Here is a 16,732-nt window from a genome sequence, read left to right as displayed (position 1 = left end):
CTGCGAAAGAAGCCCATAGATGTTGAACAAACGTATGATCTGTCTATTTTAGTTGGGATTGGTCGCGAAATCCTTATGCTGCTGGAGTGCATTTTAGCTTTAGTTTTTTTAGTGGTAGTCGGGATTGTCTACATTGTAGCGAGACTTTCATAAATTAATACCTTATGGGGTGGCGTGCATGTCGTATAATTAACAAATTATGTTCTAGGTTTTAATATGGTATGTATGTCATGTAATGCAGATGAGCCGGCATTGGATGTACAATGCTGATCGTCGCTCCCAAGAGTTCATTGAGGGCATGCATTCTTTCTTACGTGTGGCCGAGGCAAACAAACGCGATGGTTTCATGTGCTGCCCATGTGTCATATGTAAGAATTTGAAGGAATATGCTAGCTCAAGGAGTCTTCATTCACACTTGTTGAAGTCGGGTTTCATGTCAAACTATATTTGTTGGACGAAGCACGGAGAAACCGAGGTTGTAATGGAAGAAGGTGAAGAAGAACAATGGGACGATGATGACATTATTGCTGAATATGGTGCCTTCAATGATACTACAATGGGGGAAGCTGAAGAAGAGGTAGTGGCAGAAGATGAGCCCGCTGATGATCTTGGTCAGGCCATTCGTGACGCACAAAGAGAATACGAAAGTAAAAAGGAGAAGATCAAGTTCGAGTGCATGCTAGAGGATCACAAGAAATTGCTATACCCAACTTGTGATGCGGGACAGAAAAAGTTGGGTACCACACTAGAATTGCTGCAATGGAAGGCAAAGAATGGTGTATCTGACAAGGGATTTAGGGAGTTACTGAAAATCCAAAAGAAGATGCTTCCAAAGGATAATGAATTGCCCGTCACTACGTATGAAGCAAAATAGGTAGTCTGTCCTTTGGGATTAGAAATCCAGAAGATACATGCATGTCCTAATGACTACATCCTCTACCGTGGCGAGGAGTACAAGAAGTTAGATGCATGCCCGGTATGTCATGCATCGCGGTATAAGATCAAGCGAGATGACCCTGGTGATGTTGAGGGCGAACGTCCCACGAAGAAAATCCCTGCCAAGATTATGTGGTATGCTCCTATAATACCACACTTGAAACATATGTTCAGAAACAAAGACCATGCAAAGTTATTGTGATGGCACAAAGAAGACCATAAGGTAGACAATATGTTTAGACACCCTGCTGATGGGTCCCAATGGAGAGCAATCGATAGAGAATTCCTGGAGTTTGCAAATGACGCAAGAAACTTAAGGTTTGCTTTAAGTATGGATGGTATGAATCCTTTCGGGGAGCAGAGCAGTAGTCATAGCACTTGGCCTGTTACTCTATGTATCTACAACCTACCTCCCTGGTTATGCATGAAGCGTAAGTTTATTATGATGCCAGTGCTCATCCAAGGTCCAAGGCAACCTGGCAACGACATCGATGTGTACCTGAGGCCACTAGTTGAAGAACTTCTCCTTTTGTGGAATAGACCAGGTGTACGTGTGTGGGATAAGCACAAAAAGGAGCACTTTGACCTGCGAGCATTGTTGTTCGTAACAATCAATGATTGGCCTACTCTAAGTAATCTTTTAGGACAATCAAACAAGGGATATAATGCATGCACGCACTGTTTCGATGACATTAAAGGTATATTCTTGAAAAAATGTCGAAAGGTCATGTACCTTGGCCATCGTCGATTTCTTCCTGCGAATCACCCCCTAAGAAAGAAAGGCAAGCATTTTAAAGGTAAGGCAGACCACCAGTCCAAGCCGGGCAACCGAACTGGTGAGGATGTACTCAATATGGTCAAGGATGTAAAAGTAGTATTTGGAAAGGCACATGGCAGCGAACCTGTTCCGAACGACGTCGATGGTCACGCACCCATGTGGAAGAAGAAGTCCATATTTTGGGAGCTACCCTATTGGCAAGTCCTAGAGGTCCGTAGCGCGATCGACATGATGCACCTGACGAAGAATCTTTGTGTGAACCTGCTAGGCTTCATGGGTGTGTATGGGAAGCCTAAGGACACACTTGAAGCACGACAGGACCTACGATGTTTGAAAGAATGAGACAACCTATATCCAGAGAAGACAGATGATGGATGCCATTACTTAAGTCCTGCCAGCTACACTCTTAGCAAAGAAGAGAAGGAAAGCATGTTTGAATGCCTAGCAAGCATCAAGGTACCATCTGGATTCTCCTCGAATATAAAGGGTATAATAAATATGCCAGAGAAGAAATTCCTAAACTTAAAGTCCCATGACTGCCACGTGCTCATGACGTAATTGCTTCCAGTTGCATTAAGAGGAATTCTACCTCTAAATGTACATCTAGCCACCGTGAAGCTATGTGCATTCCTCAATGCAATTTCTCAGAAGGCAATCGATCCAATGGATCTAGCTAAACTACAGAATGATGTGGTTTAATGTCTTGTTAGCTTTGAGTTGGTGTTCCCTCCTTCCTTCTTTAATATCATGACACACCTCCTAGTTCACCTGGTCAAGGAGATTAGCATTCTCGGTCCTGTGTTCCTGCACAACATGTTCCCCTTTGAGAGGTTCATGGGAGTCCTAAAGAAATATATTCACAATCGTGCTCGGCCAGAAAGAAGCATCGCCAAGGGCTATGGAACAGAGGAGGTCATTGAGTTTTGTGTTGACTTTATTCCCGACCTTGACCCGGTTGGTGTTCCTGAATCGTGACACAAGGGGAGACTAAGTGGAAAGAGGACACTAGGGAAGAAAACATATATTGGTACGTAGGACAATTATTTTAATAAAGCACACTACACAGTTCTACAAAACTCCTTCTTGGTGGATCCGTATATCGAGACACATAAAGAGTTGCTTCGATTCGAGTTTCTAGGAAAGTCTGAAGCTTGGATTATGTGTCAACACATGGAAACTTTCAGCGACTGGTTGCGAAAAGAATGTCAGGGTGATGAGAGTATTGATGAGCAACTGTATTTGTTGGCTAGACAGCCATCGTGGCATATCCTCACATACAAAGGTTACGAGATAAATGGGAATATATTTTACACAGTAGCCCAAGATAAAAGGAGCACCAACCAAAACAGTGGTGTCCGCATAGATGCCACCGACCCTAATGGAAATAAGCAAACATATTATGGCCGCATAGAGGAGATATGGGAACTAAACTATGCACCTACTTTTAAGGTACCTTTGTTCAAGTGCCAATGGGTAAAGGCAGCTGGAGGTGGGGTAGCAGTCGACAACCAGTATGGAATGACAACCGTGGACCTCAACAATATTGGGTACAAAGACGAACCATTCGTCCTTGCCAAGGATGTGAATCAGGTGTTTTATGTCAAGGACATGTCTACAAAACCGAAGAGAGAGAAAAACAACAACGACCCAATCTATGAGCCAAAGCGTCACATAGTTCTTTGAGGGAAAAGAAACATCGTCGGAATTGAAGACAAGTCAGACATATCAGAAGAATATGAAAAGGATGACCGAATTCCACCCTTCATAGTGAACAAATACCCAAGCATCCAGCTAAATGATGAGGACACTCCATGGTTACGACGCGATCATAACCAAGGGATATACGTTAAGAAGAAGTTCACTACTGTGCCCGCTTGATATATTTAGTTATGTATTAGACCTATTATGTAATAATTGTGACTTCAGATTTTTTTTGGCGTGTTTTCATATTTTCTACGGTTTAAATGAATTTTCTGCTAGACGGTGGATTTCCCGTGGAGAATGTGTGATGAAAAACCAAATGATCAATGTTAATAAGATGTGAAAACTAATTTCCTGTCGAAAAGCAATAGTTTTAATGATTTTAATTAAGTAGTATATTTTTGCATGGTGCAAATTGTAATTATTATTTACACTATGTCAAATATTCATACAGTAAAACAAAAGAGTTTAGGTTACAATTTTTTGTTGTGTATAATAATGCAAAACCAAGTCCAGGATTTTTTTTATAATTTTTTTGGTAATATTTTATTTATTAGGCAATTAATAACTCTATGCATTTTTATATAAAAGAAATATATAAAAAAGGAAAAAACTTATGGAAACCGAAGAAAGCCAACTGCAGACCACCTTTACTCCCGGGCCTAAAATGCCCTTTACTCCCGGGCCGTGGCTACACCCGAGACTAAAGGTGGGCTACGTTTTCGCAGCCCGCCAAAATGACCTTTACTCCCGGGTCGTGGCTACACCCGGGACTGAAGATCAGACCTTTAGTCCCGGTTCTAATCATCACCCGGGACTAAAGGGTCTTTAGTCCTGGTTCATAGCGGCAACCGGGACTAAAGGTCTCCCTTTATAAAACCTCTCTGTCTCCGCAAGCCTCATCTTCTCCACTAGATCGATCCAGCAGCGCCGCCGCCCCTAGGCCACCCTAGCCTCGCCTCACACGCGCACGCTGTCACCGGCCGGCCAGCGCACGCCTCGCGTCGTCCTCGTCCCCGGCCCACCTCGCCCCAAGCAGTCTTCTCCAAGATCCGCAGCAGGCCACAACTACGGCACGTCTCCAGGTTTGGCCCCGGTCTCCCTCTTCCTCTACACTTCCCTTGATGATGCCATAGTTGGTGTTCTGACGACGATGGAGATCGCCGGGCTAGGTTGGCGTGATGTGCCGTAGCTGTGGCGTGATGTTGCGAGATGATCAGTGATGTGCATGATAGTTGTGTGTGTTGCTATTGTTCGGATAACGTATTATATTTATGTACTAATCTTTGTTCTATTTAAGGTGCTAAATGCCCTGATCAGGTTTCGTCGTCAGGTTCAGTTAGATTAGACTAAAAACGTGGTAGCATGCTCAAGTGTAGAAGGACCTCATCTTCTCCACTAGATGATCATGTTTATTAGAATTATGATTTTATACATTTGTACATACTTGTTGCAAATGAGCTTTTGTATGAATCTAGAATCTGGGCAGGAGCTAACTTTGATCTGGTAGGAGTTATGGCTGATATCATGAGCTTTTGCAATTTCTACAAGTCATAAAAAAAGATGCTTCTATATGAATCTAGAATATGTGCATGATCTTTGAAGTTTGGATTGGAACCTGAGTGGTAGAAACTTTTGCGACAAAATCTCTATGCTGATGAGAGCAGCATTGACAATGGAAGCATTTTTGAAGATATAGTGAGATGCTTGCTTTTGCATTTGTTTTGTACATTTTGCTGTTATAAACAATAGTCTGCTGATTTCCATTAGTATCATTTTGGCTCATCAATTTGGTGCATACTTCTGTAACATATTTTTTTTAGTAAAGTCTAAGTCTCTAACATGTTTTTTTGGCTGCAGGAGCTGGACCTCATGGTTGACACCTTGGATGTGAGCCACCGCCGCCACCATATATAATCTGTTTATGATGGATTAATTGCTCCAACCTTTTGTAATCGGATGGATGCGTGTGCCGAGCCCTCGTGCCGGCAATCTTGTAATGCGATTTTGCGCTGAGCCATCGAGCTCAGTGGAGCACGGGCACGCCCGGTGTCTCGTCGTTTCCTCCTTTTTGCACGGTAGCTTATGACGACTAGTTAGAAAATTATAGAAAATCCGTACTAGTTGAACTTGCAGACCGTGTTCAGCTCGGCGAGCATGTTCTCTGCCGAGCGGTAACGGACGTCAAGGAGAAGCTTTGATTCTACGAGGGAGAGCGGCAACGGTCGTGGAAGACCATGTTCCCTTCCTCATAGAATCGAAGCTCTTCCGTGGCCAAGTACGGTGCCGTCCGGTGGAGAAATGCTCACCGAGATGATCACGTAAGCAAGGTCAACTAGTACGGATGGTTATTTATTCACACGTCCCGATATCGTCGTAGTAGTCTGTCAATCACCGTACCCAAACGTAGTATATATATAAATATAAACGATAATCGATTGTTATGTGTGTACACTCCTATTCTTCTATTAATTTGCGGAAATATCATATGAATTACTTACCTGCCGTAGTAAAAGATGAGAACACAATGACCATGGCCACAGCCATGAAAAATGCCAACGACACAACACTAGCAACTTTCTCGGCAAGCAGAGTAGTGTTAAACGCTCTGGAAACCTTTAAACTTTATCAGTTAAGATTTCCCCTTCAAACAAGCTAGGCACTTAAATAAGGCTTATGCCAGATTCTATCACTAGTATAGATACAAAAATGTTTTTTACAAATGTTACTATCCTTGAGGTGGCACGTCTTGCAGGAGTTCATTTTATAGATATAGTTTTTATTTTTTATAGATATATCTGGTGGTGTAAAAGCTAGATGGCTGCCCCGAGAGACAACATGGATGAAGAAATGATGAATATTATCAACACCAGCACTCAATTTGCCGATGGTGTCCAGCAGGATGTAGATGACGGGAGTCAATACCTGGCTCTTGAAGATAACCAAGAAAATATTGCGCAAGAACATACAGGCGAGGTATATATATTTATATATATATTTGAATATTATATATATATATTTGAATATCTATCATCTATTATACGTAGCCCTCTGGATCGATGACAACAATGGCGAAAAGCAAAAAAATTCGAGGCCCAAAAAAAGCCATTGGAGAGGCGCTACATAATATCGGAATTCAATATCGAGACAGGCGAACCACTTGGTCCACACACAAGGAAATTCATGCAACACTGTGGGTGCCTTATAAGGGACAGACTTCCGATCAGTGCCCGTGAATGGAAGCAAAAGATCAACGAGCCTCATGTTAGTTTTGTCTGATCTTGATAAGAATTTAATCTGGGATGATATTCTTCAATATTTCACGTTGCAAGCGGATGATTATGATGCTATCAACGATGATGAATTGAAGGAACTAGTTCAAAATTGGGCTATGAAGGAGATGGCCACAAAATTTTAGACTTGGAAGAAATCCCTATACACGAAATACGTCAAGAAGAACATAACGCCCAATTTCAATACTAGTGGCCCGCTCGCGAAGTTGAGGCCCTACTGGAATGATTTTGTACAGTACAAGACATCGGAAGAGGGTGAGGAATGGGTGAGAAGGAACCAAGAGAATGCCCGACAGAAGGTATACCACCATGGCATGGGATCTGGTGGCTACGCGACTGCCATTCCCAAGTGGGAAAAAATAAAAGTGGACATTCTTGCCAAGGGTATCACACCAGAATCACTCAATTGGCCCAAACGCGCGAAGAATTGGTTTTTCGCTCATGGGGGAAGACTGGACCTAGAGACCGGGAAGCTGGTTCATGGCTCAAAACTCGAAAGAGCAACACAAAGATTATCTTATGCTCTACAAGCTAAAACTATTGGTGTGTTCAGGTCCAATAGAGAGAAGGATGAACTGACGTATGCCCTCGAGACCGCTGAACACAGTGGCCGAACGAGAGGTTTAGGACGGAATATTTCTTGGGAGCATGGTTTCCCTGACGATAGAGATACCTACAGAAGCCGGCAGAGAAGGAAGGATGAGGATGCAGCGCGAATCAGCAGGTTGGAGGAATTGGTTCGTGAGTCACGGGAGGCGTTGCTTCAAGCACAGGAGCGCGAAAAAGACATGAAAGCTAGAATGCAGGACGAAATCATAAAGCAAGTGCAAATAGCAATAAGTGCCTAGAGGTAGGCATCAGATCCAGGAATGAACATTAATATTAGCCCCCTGATCAGTTGAAAAGTAGCTGCGCTTCCACGGAGTTGCCAAATCAAGATAACGCAATGCTACGTTTCCCCGTGGATGACATCACTGCACCGTTTACATCATGTGAGCTACATATTCTAAAAGAGAATGCCACAATCATGGTGGCTCTCGGTGTTTTTTCTCCTCCAGATCCAACCAAGACACCAAGAATCCATGGGGCAATAATACCACCTGGATATGTTAGCATCTCAGTTGATAGAGTTAACAAAGGTTTTAGTGACCTGCATCTTGACATTCTAGGAGGTGATGGGAAGAAGACTCTAGGAGAAGCAGAGAAAACATTCATGCTATGGCGCAAGCGCTACATCATTATTCCCGGGGTCTCTAGTCCACCGCCGCTTCCTCAACTGGCAGACAATAGGTGCGGACAAAAGTGAACGAAACAATTTTTTCACAAACTTTCTATTGACATGCATGATTAATAATAACAATTTCTTATACCTAATTATTCTTTTTTGTAATCACACAGCAGGGCCTCCACCAACCTAAGTCCAATTATTCAATCTCTAGATCATCATAGTGCTCTGGGCAATCAGGTGGCAATGCCGCCACCACTGCCACCTCCAAGGAGGTCTCCAACGCCTCCAAGGAGGTCTCCAACGCCTCCAACGGCTGCCCCGCCTCCCTTGATGACTAAGAGGAAGCCATCTCCTAAGAGGTCCGCCCCACAAACAAAGTCGTTGTCCCACCAGCCGGCAAAGAAGAAAGCGTCATCTAATCCAGTTATTCCCCAAAAACTGTCTTTCGAGAAAAGTGAAAAGGAATTAAAAGCTACAGTAAAAAAAGATATGGACAGTTTCTTTGAAAAGGTAAAAAAGCAACGAGAAGAGAGGGAGAACCCGAAGAAATCATATTTCTACCTACCTCCAGATCTTCTAAGAAAGAAGGTGGACCAGAAAAAGCGGGAATCTCAAAAGACCCAGCCAAAATTGGACTACGACTGCTCTCTCACCAAGTCATTTGAGGCGGCGCGGAAAAAGACTAGACCAGGGAAAGGTGTTGCACAACTCAGACAACAATTACAACAATCAGTCCCCCCTCTTGTCGTTCGTAATCAATATGGTTCGAACTTAGACTTAGACGTCGATTTTGAGGAGCTGGCTCGGTTTTACGAGGAAACTAGTTTGGACCTTGCCCAAGTGCTCACTGAAGGATCATCTGCTCCGAAAGTGGATCCTTGGAAGAAATTTGAACGTGGAAAGAGTCTATACAACCCTGAGGCCTTAGGTAAACTGGGTACGCAAATATACCTGCTAAACAAGTGGTACATGGCGGCGTGTGAACGGCGAGAGGCCTTTGTTACTGTCAGAGTTAGAAACCAACATTACTTCCGTGGCGATGACGTTATATATGTCGAGTTTGAAGAATTACACCAACTATGCCACCTGGACTCTCTCAACAAAAGTCTCATTAGCTACTATTGTCTGTAAGTGTGATTATTTTCTACTATTAAAGTGTGTATATATAAAGCTACATGTATATATATACATTATATATCCTCACACTATATTTTTATATATGCAGATATGAGATGACAGAGCTCAGAAAGAGAAAGGATAATGATGTTGGTTTTGTTGATCCAAATGTCGTATTCAAACACCCTAATCCCCCGCCTCAATGGAAAGCTGAACTCGAGAAAAATCTCATGAGGTTCTTAGTGAACCAACAAAATAAGGACATACTCTTCCCCTACAACTTCAAGTGAGTGTTAAATAATTAATGTCGATCATATGGACATTTGTTCAATTATTTGCTTACTAGCTAAGCTATCTCCCATATATATACATATATGTTGACTCTAGTTAATGTCGATCATATTTGTGTATAAAAACATATGCAGCAATCACTGGATATTGATGGTCATCGATATGGCCAATAGTCGGTTGAGAATCTTAGACTCGTTAAGAAAAGAGCAAACAAAGTACCAAGACATGATAGATATTATCCAAGGGTAATATGGTCTCTCTAGCAACTATATATACCCCGATCTCTTAACTGCAACAATTATTAAAGACCAAATTAATGTTTTATTTTATAGGACGCGGTGTTTGGAAAAGTTTCATTGAGAATCACCACATGAAACATTGCAAAGCGCCACTGGATGTAATCGCACACAAAGTAAGTACTATCTATATTTATATATATAATTCAATTAACACCATGCATGCTTTCAATTCACCGGATCTTTTTTCTCGTAAAAGTGGGTTCTGAGGCAAGAACAGGGGAACAACTACTACGGATACTATGTTTGCGAGTTTATCGGGGCGTACACAAAAAGAACTCCTGAAGAGATCCTCAAAGTATGTTATATAAATATATTCGTATATTCACAATTTCTTTTGTTGCTCATATATATATAAGTAATCAAGTGACCAACACACACACACACACACACACACATATATATATATATATATATATATATATATATATATATATATATATATATATATATATATATATATATATATATATATATTAATACTTTTCTTTTAACTTTTATTGAAGACTCTATGGTTGAAGGAAAATGTCATACGACGTGACCAACTGAAAGCAATTCAAGAGACCATAGCAGGATTTCTTAATGACCAGGTCCTCAACCCCGCCGGCAAGTTCTACAATGACGTCAACGAAATATGAAAGCCAAACTAGATAGAGTGATTTTGTTATCCCAAGGATATGATAGAATATACAATGCAACATTTATTTGTAATATATATATATATATACACACATACATACATATTATATGTACATAAAATAACATACAATATATGTATATGCACGTAATATATACGTTAGTTTCATACTTTAGTTTGTACAAAATGTTCGAACATTATAAATGTGTAGAATACGTATATTATTAGCAGCGTAGAATGCGTATTCGAAAATCAAAACGAATCATCAATTAAAAATAGAAACAAAAAAAAAGAAAAAAAAAGAAAACTTTTAGTCCTGGTTGGTCTTACCAACCGAGACTAAATGTGCACTTTTAATCCCAGGCGTGAAACCGGGACTAAAGGAGGAGACCTTTAGTCCCGATTTGATACTCCCGGTTCTAAAACCGGGACTAAAGGCGGTTGAGAACCGGAAGTACAGCCCGTTTCTCCACTAGTGCCATATGCATAAATAAATACACAATCCATATCATGCAAGACATAGCTACCTACCTTAACGTACGTAAATACACCACTCTCTACATATGGTTAATTGTAGTTTGTTACACCACTCGTATTCGGATCCTTGCAATCTTTTATATGCTAATATAAGAGCAAAATGTGTATCTCGTGTGTATATATATAAAATGGTTGCCCAACGGACCAAGCAATAATTCACTGACTGGCGCACATGTCACGATCAAATAAAATCATGCATCCATGTGCATAAATAAATACACAATCCATATCATGCAAGCCATAGCTACCTACCTTAACGTACGTAAATACACCACGCTCTACATATGGTTAATTATAGTTTGTTACACCACTCGTATTCGGATCCTCGCAATCTTTTATATGCTAATATAAGAGCAAAATGCGTATCTCGTGAGTATATATATATAATGGTTGCCCAACGGACCAAACAATAATTCACTGACTGGCGCACATGTGACGATCAAATAAAATCATCCTTATGCATAAATAAATACACAATCCATATCGTGCAAGCACGTAAATACACCACTCTCTACATATGGTTAATTATAGTTTGTTACAGAGAAATCAAACTAAATGCTGGATATAAGTCTTTTATTTGAAGGAAATGGAGAATTCTATACTCTTATAAAGTTAAACCCTATTAGAGATTTTTCTCAACATACAAGCTATCTACATCAACAATCCACTAGAACTTACAATTATAGCCAACTAGCTCATGTAATTATGATAGTTAGAGCATCTCCAAGAGTCTTTGTAAATCTCACTCTCTAAATCATCATTTGGAAAGTCATTTCCATAAAAATCGCTTTCTAAATATTTTCACTCTCCAACAGCCTTTCTATATCTCGTACGCACTCTAGAGAGCCATTCTCGTCTTCTATTTTTGGCTAGCGAAAAATTCAGAATAGAAGATGGTTATATTTATATAACCATTTAGACAAGCTGTTGGTGGGTAATTTTTCACCAAAATCTCTAATCCTATCATTTAGGAAGGATATAGAGAGTCTCTTTGATTTGCTCTTATCTCTTCATCCACTAACATGCATTTAGCTGTCCACATTGATGTGTCAAACCTTTCACCAAAATTAATTTAAGATAGCTTTATTCAAATAACTATAAATATAAATAGTCTAATTTTTTTTAAAATTATCTGGAATCCCGTAACAACGCGCGGGGTATTCTCCTAGTTATATTAAAGCGCGAGACAAAGATACACACATGAAAACAAAATTAAAATAAAAGGATACGATATACTATTCAGATTATCACATGGTCTGCTTTCTAGAGGTTCTTTTTTAATGCTCTAGGTAAATAGAGCCTTGTTGAACCAAAGCTAAAGTATAGATATTATGTCAAATTCAATGGTAAATCCCCCAAAAAATAAACATACCGCAAAATCCAACATTCTGAAAGGAGCCCAAAATGCATCTGAAGTGATAAAAGAACATCTGCACTTGCATAGACTCTAGATTCATCACCTCCAACCCTTGATTCGCCACGTTGGATATCCGATTTCCTCTCCACATCCATCAATGATATGTCCGATGACCTAGAGTTACTATATATGTGGAGAGTGCCTAGGAGCACCTCGATCTTTGCAGATAATGGCCAAGAATTGGTCTCCTACCGATGAAATCGATGGCTGAAATGATAACTTTGTCCCAGCAGTCATTGAAATCATCGCATGTAATGTAATAAGACCCTAAGAAAAAATTATCTAATTTCGTTAGTAGATTTATATGAACTAAACATAAGCAAAACTAAATCTAAAGAACTGTACTAAACAAGAGAGGAGTCCGCTTTTCTTCTTGTCACCAGCTGACTCGCCATGAAAGAAAGGAGAGGAGCCTTGCTTATAGGGGGCGGCGACGTGGAGGAAGAGTATAAATTAAAAGGGCGGCAGCGGCTGTTTTGTTCAGAAGTCATCTGAACGGTGATTATTGAATGCACAGTTGTTACTCCTACGTCTCTTGTAACTTGATATAAAAAAAACCCCAACAAATTTCACTAGCTACCTGTTCAAAGTCGTCGCTCGATTAATTTATCCAAGCATTAGTTTAAGAATGACACCCTTATTTAAAAACCAGATAAGGACCTTAATCACAGTTTTTATGGTCATTACATTGACTTTCATTTTATTGAGCCTGACTTCAAGGCCGCGTCGATCACACGACACTGATTGCTCTAGCATCACATGTACATATGTCGTTTTTTTTTATGGTAACAGGAGGGGGTGCCCCCTACATATGTCATTTTCACGAGGTGGCGGCACTGAGAGGTTCCACGAGTTACGTATTGTAACAATTATTAGTTCGACTTAGTTGGCACTGAATTTCGCACTCTTCTTTACTAGAAGATACCCCGCATTGCTGTGGGGATTTTAGAATAAAATTAAGTGAAGATGATATGGATGGCTTATATTAAGAGGTTGAAAGTTAGTGAAATATATGACTATTAATAAAAGATGGTGTGGATAGGTAGTGGGAGATGATGTGGATGACTTGCCTATTAAGATAGACTTGGGATTAGCTTTATGCACGTTGCTATGGGGATTTGGAAATGAAATTAAGTGGAGATGACATGAATAGCTTGCATAAAGAGGTTTGAAGTTAGTGGGATGACATGACTATCAGTGGGAGATGACGTGGGTAACAGTGGAGGAATGGTGTAGATGACTTTGCACATTAAGATATACTTATAATTGGGATTAGCTTTATAAAAAAATAGATTATTGCTCTGCTCTCGCGATTGGCGTAGCAAAAACGTATCGTGGATTCGCACGGCGCGGCCTTTTTTAGTAAGAGCGGAGGTATGAGGTATCCATTAATGGTTGCGCACTCTTGCCGCACTTGTCTTCACAGAGCAAGCAAAGGCATGCAAGCGCCATCCATTATTATAAATACACAGGCAATAGATCCACGCCGAGCATGCAGCCATAGCTACTTGCTGAAGTTGAACACAAGTACATCGGCCACGCACGCTCTCTCTTGCAGTTGCAGCTAGCTAGCTAGATAGAGAGCGAGGATGATGCCCTATGGCACGGCAGCGGAGGCGGAGGCGGCGCTGGGGCGCTCCATGACCTGGGCGGAGGCCCTGTGGTTCCGGTACTCGGCGGCGATGCCGGACCTGTGGCTCACGTGGCACGTCGCCCTCGTCTACCTCGTCATGTACGCACTGGCGCCGCTGCCTGTCATGATCCTCCAGCAGCTCGCGCCGGGCTACGCGCTGCGGCACAAGCTCCAGCCCGGGGTGCCACAGCCCTCGCCGGTTTCCGCGTACCTAACCTACATATGGGACAGCAAGGGTGTCACCCTGTCCGCCTTGGGTCCTTTCCCACTCATCTACCCCGCCGCATTCAAGGTCTCGCACCACATCTGTCTATCCACCGTCTACATATCTACATATTATATGTTAATTTTTTTTAATTTATTACATTTATTGAAATGGTAATTGTCAACATGACTATATAGCAAATTAAGGGCTCATTTGGCAGGCCTTCTAGAGTGGCTTCGGCTCTCATCAAAACCCTGCCAAATGGTCATCCAAGAAACAGAGCTCTGGGAAAGAAGCCAAGAATAGTCGGAGCCGTTTTTCTAACGGGCGGAGCTAAGCCACGAAAACGTGGCTTCTAACAGTTCCTCCTCACGAATATGACACCGATGATAACTAAACTGACACTACAGTTATTTTTCAAACATTTTTCAAAACAGTTTCAGCTTCTCCGGAAAACTGTTCCACAAGAGAGAAGCCCTGCCGAAATGGCCCTATATGTTAATCCTGCTATCATTAGAGTAGATAAACATGGCTTATGTGCTAACTGGGGCTTCATAATTAGTAGCCAATGTTTCTCTCATGAATGATACAAATAGGAATTAGAATTGTACAATGAATTATCATGTGCTTATTATTAGGGATTGTACAATGAAATTTTACTATGTATCTAGACATAGCCAATATCTAAGTGTCTAGCAAAAATTATGTAACTAGAAAAGTTAAAATAACTTATAATTTGAAATAGAAATAGTACATTGGAATCAAGCTAGTAAGTACGTACTGGCACCTCAGCTAGAACAACTAAATTAACTGATGCAATGCAGTTGATCTTATACCTTCTCATATGATCGTATATATACTACAATTGTTGTAGTTGTTTGGGGTCCGGACGGGGCTTCCTTTGCCGTCGGTATGGGAGACATGCACCTCATGGTGTACTCGTTGGTGGACGACTACCTGTCGTACTGGCTCCATCGCTTCCTGCACACCAAGTGGGGCTACAAGAAGATCCACTGCATCCACCACGAGAAGACGGCGCCGACAGGGTTCGCCGCGGCCTATGCCGCCGGCACCGAGCTCAGCTTGTACCTCGCCGCGCTCTTCGTTGGGCCAGAGATCGTGCCAAGCCACGTCACCACACACTGGCTCTTGTACGCCATCCGCATAATGGAAGCCTTCGACACACACTGCGGGTAAATAAACTACCTAAGTTATTCACCTCTAATCGATCTTTGTTCTGATTAGGGGAGGTTTACCTCGTGTCTCTGATGAATTCATGAATTACTACTAATTAATCCCTTGTTGTAAATGTAGCCCCTTCCCGTTCAGCCTCACGAGGGTGATCCGATCCCATTCTACGGGGGCGCAGAATTCCACGACTATCATCACTACGCTGGAGGAAAAACTCATAGCAATTTTGGTTCTCTGTTCACATACTGTGATTACATATATGGGACAAACAAAGTAGGTCTACAGTTTCTTGTGCAAATGCGCGCGGAATACATAACTCTCTATCATCTGAGTAGCTTATTCATTCGCATTTTCTCTTCTTTTCTTTTCAGGGCTACATGCACCACAAGGGAAGCCTGGCCAAGGTAGCTTCAAACTTTAGCCACCTTCCTAGATTTCATCTGGATACAAGTATAAATTTAACTCAATTTGGTTCTTCATTAAATTTACCCCTCTATTTCCAACTAATTTGAAATTATGCACAAAAATAATTAATTAGTATTACTTACCAACTTCAAAAAATGCTGTCTCCATGTGACCATGTGGGTACGCCGCCTCACATGTACGTCACCCGCTACATGCCTCTTATTACTTACGGTACTTTGCTCCACTCGAAAAAAAACTTACGTTGCTTTGCGCGCAGCTGAAGATGGAGGCCGAACACAACATGAAGGGCAACAACGCGAAAGAAGAGTGAAATTAGTTAACATTTTATGCGAGAATAAGTTGAAGAGTGAATATATCCATGACACACAATTACTGGTTCCGTTGCCTAGAGATCGATTTCCAACAAATATACATATTTATTACCACACAGGGTTTCTCGGTATGTACTCAGGGCTTGTTTGGTTGCATTCCAATCCACCTCAGTCCATGTTGATTGGTAGGGATTACACAATAGATTTAAGTTCATCCAAACAAGTCCCTGCGTGAATGTACGTGCGTAATATGTATGTCCACTAGCTAAGAATATCATGAGTATAATAATTATAAGTTTCCAGGTGAAAAATATTTTTTGTTTGCTACTCCTCTACTACATTTGAGGGACCTGTCACGCTTGGTGGCAGGGGCGGATCCACCAGTCTGGCGAGCCCTGGCGGCCGCCAGACCTCACCGCCGGCGAGACCCCCCACCCCCACTTGCGCGGCCCCGCTCCACTCCCTCCCTCAGCCATGGCCAGCGATGGAAGAGCACGAGCACCGAACAGGCGGACAGACGAAGTCGACGAAGCGTTATTTTTCTGGACTGCGCTTGGGCCTCTTAACTGGGCTGTATACTCCATCATGAAGCCCATATAGAATATGAAAAGCCTAGCTATGCGTCAGGGGCGGGGCGTTGATTCAGTTGCTCCATCCGATCGGCGATCGTGCTCGACTGCTCCGTCTCCGTCTCTCCGACTGCGGTGCTGCACGCGACGGAGCTATTGCTGGCCGG

At 41.8% G+C, this 16,732-nt stretch overlaps 1 pseudogene; it reads left to right on the top strand.

Moving 5' to 3' along the window:
• The first annotated feature begins 13,819 nt into the window (after window positions 1–13,819).
• Window positions 13,820–16,036, top strand: LOC136506045 (very-long-chain aldehyde decarbonylase GL1-10-like; annotated as a pseudogene).
• The last annotated feature ends 696 nt before the right edge of the window (window positions 16,037–16,732 follow it).

Source organism: Miscanthus floridulus, chromosome 14 (genome assembly GCF_019320115.1).
Source record: "Miscanthus floridulus cultivar M001 chromosome 14, ASM1932011v1, whole genome shotgun sequence".
Taxonomy (NCBI): Eukaryota; Viridiplantae; Streptophyta; class Magnoliopsida; order Poales; family Poaceae; genus Miscanthus; species Miscanthus floridulus.
Note: the sequence above shows the minus strand (reverse complement) of the source record. Positions and strands in the feature narration are given on the sequence as shown.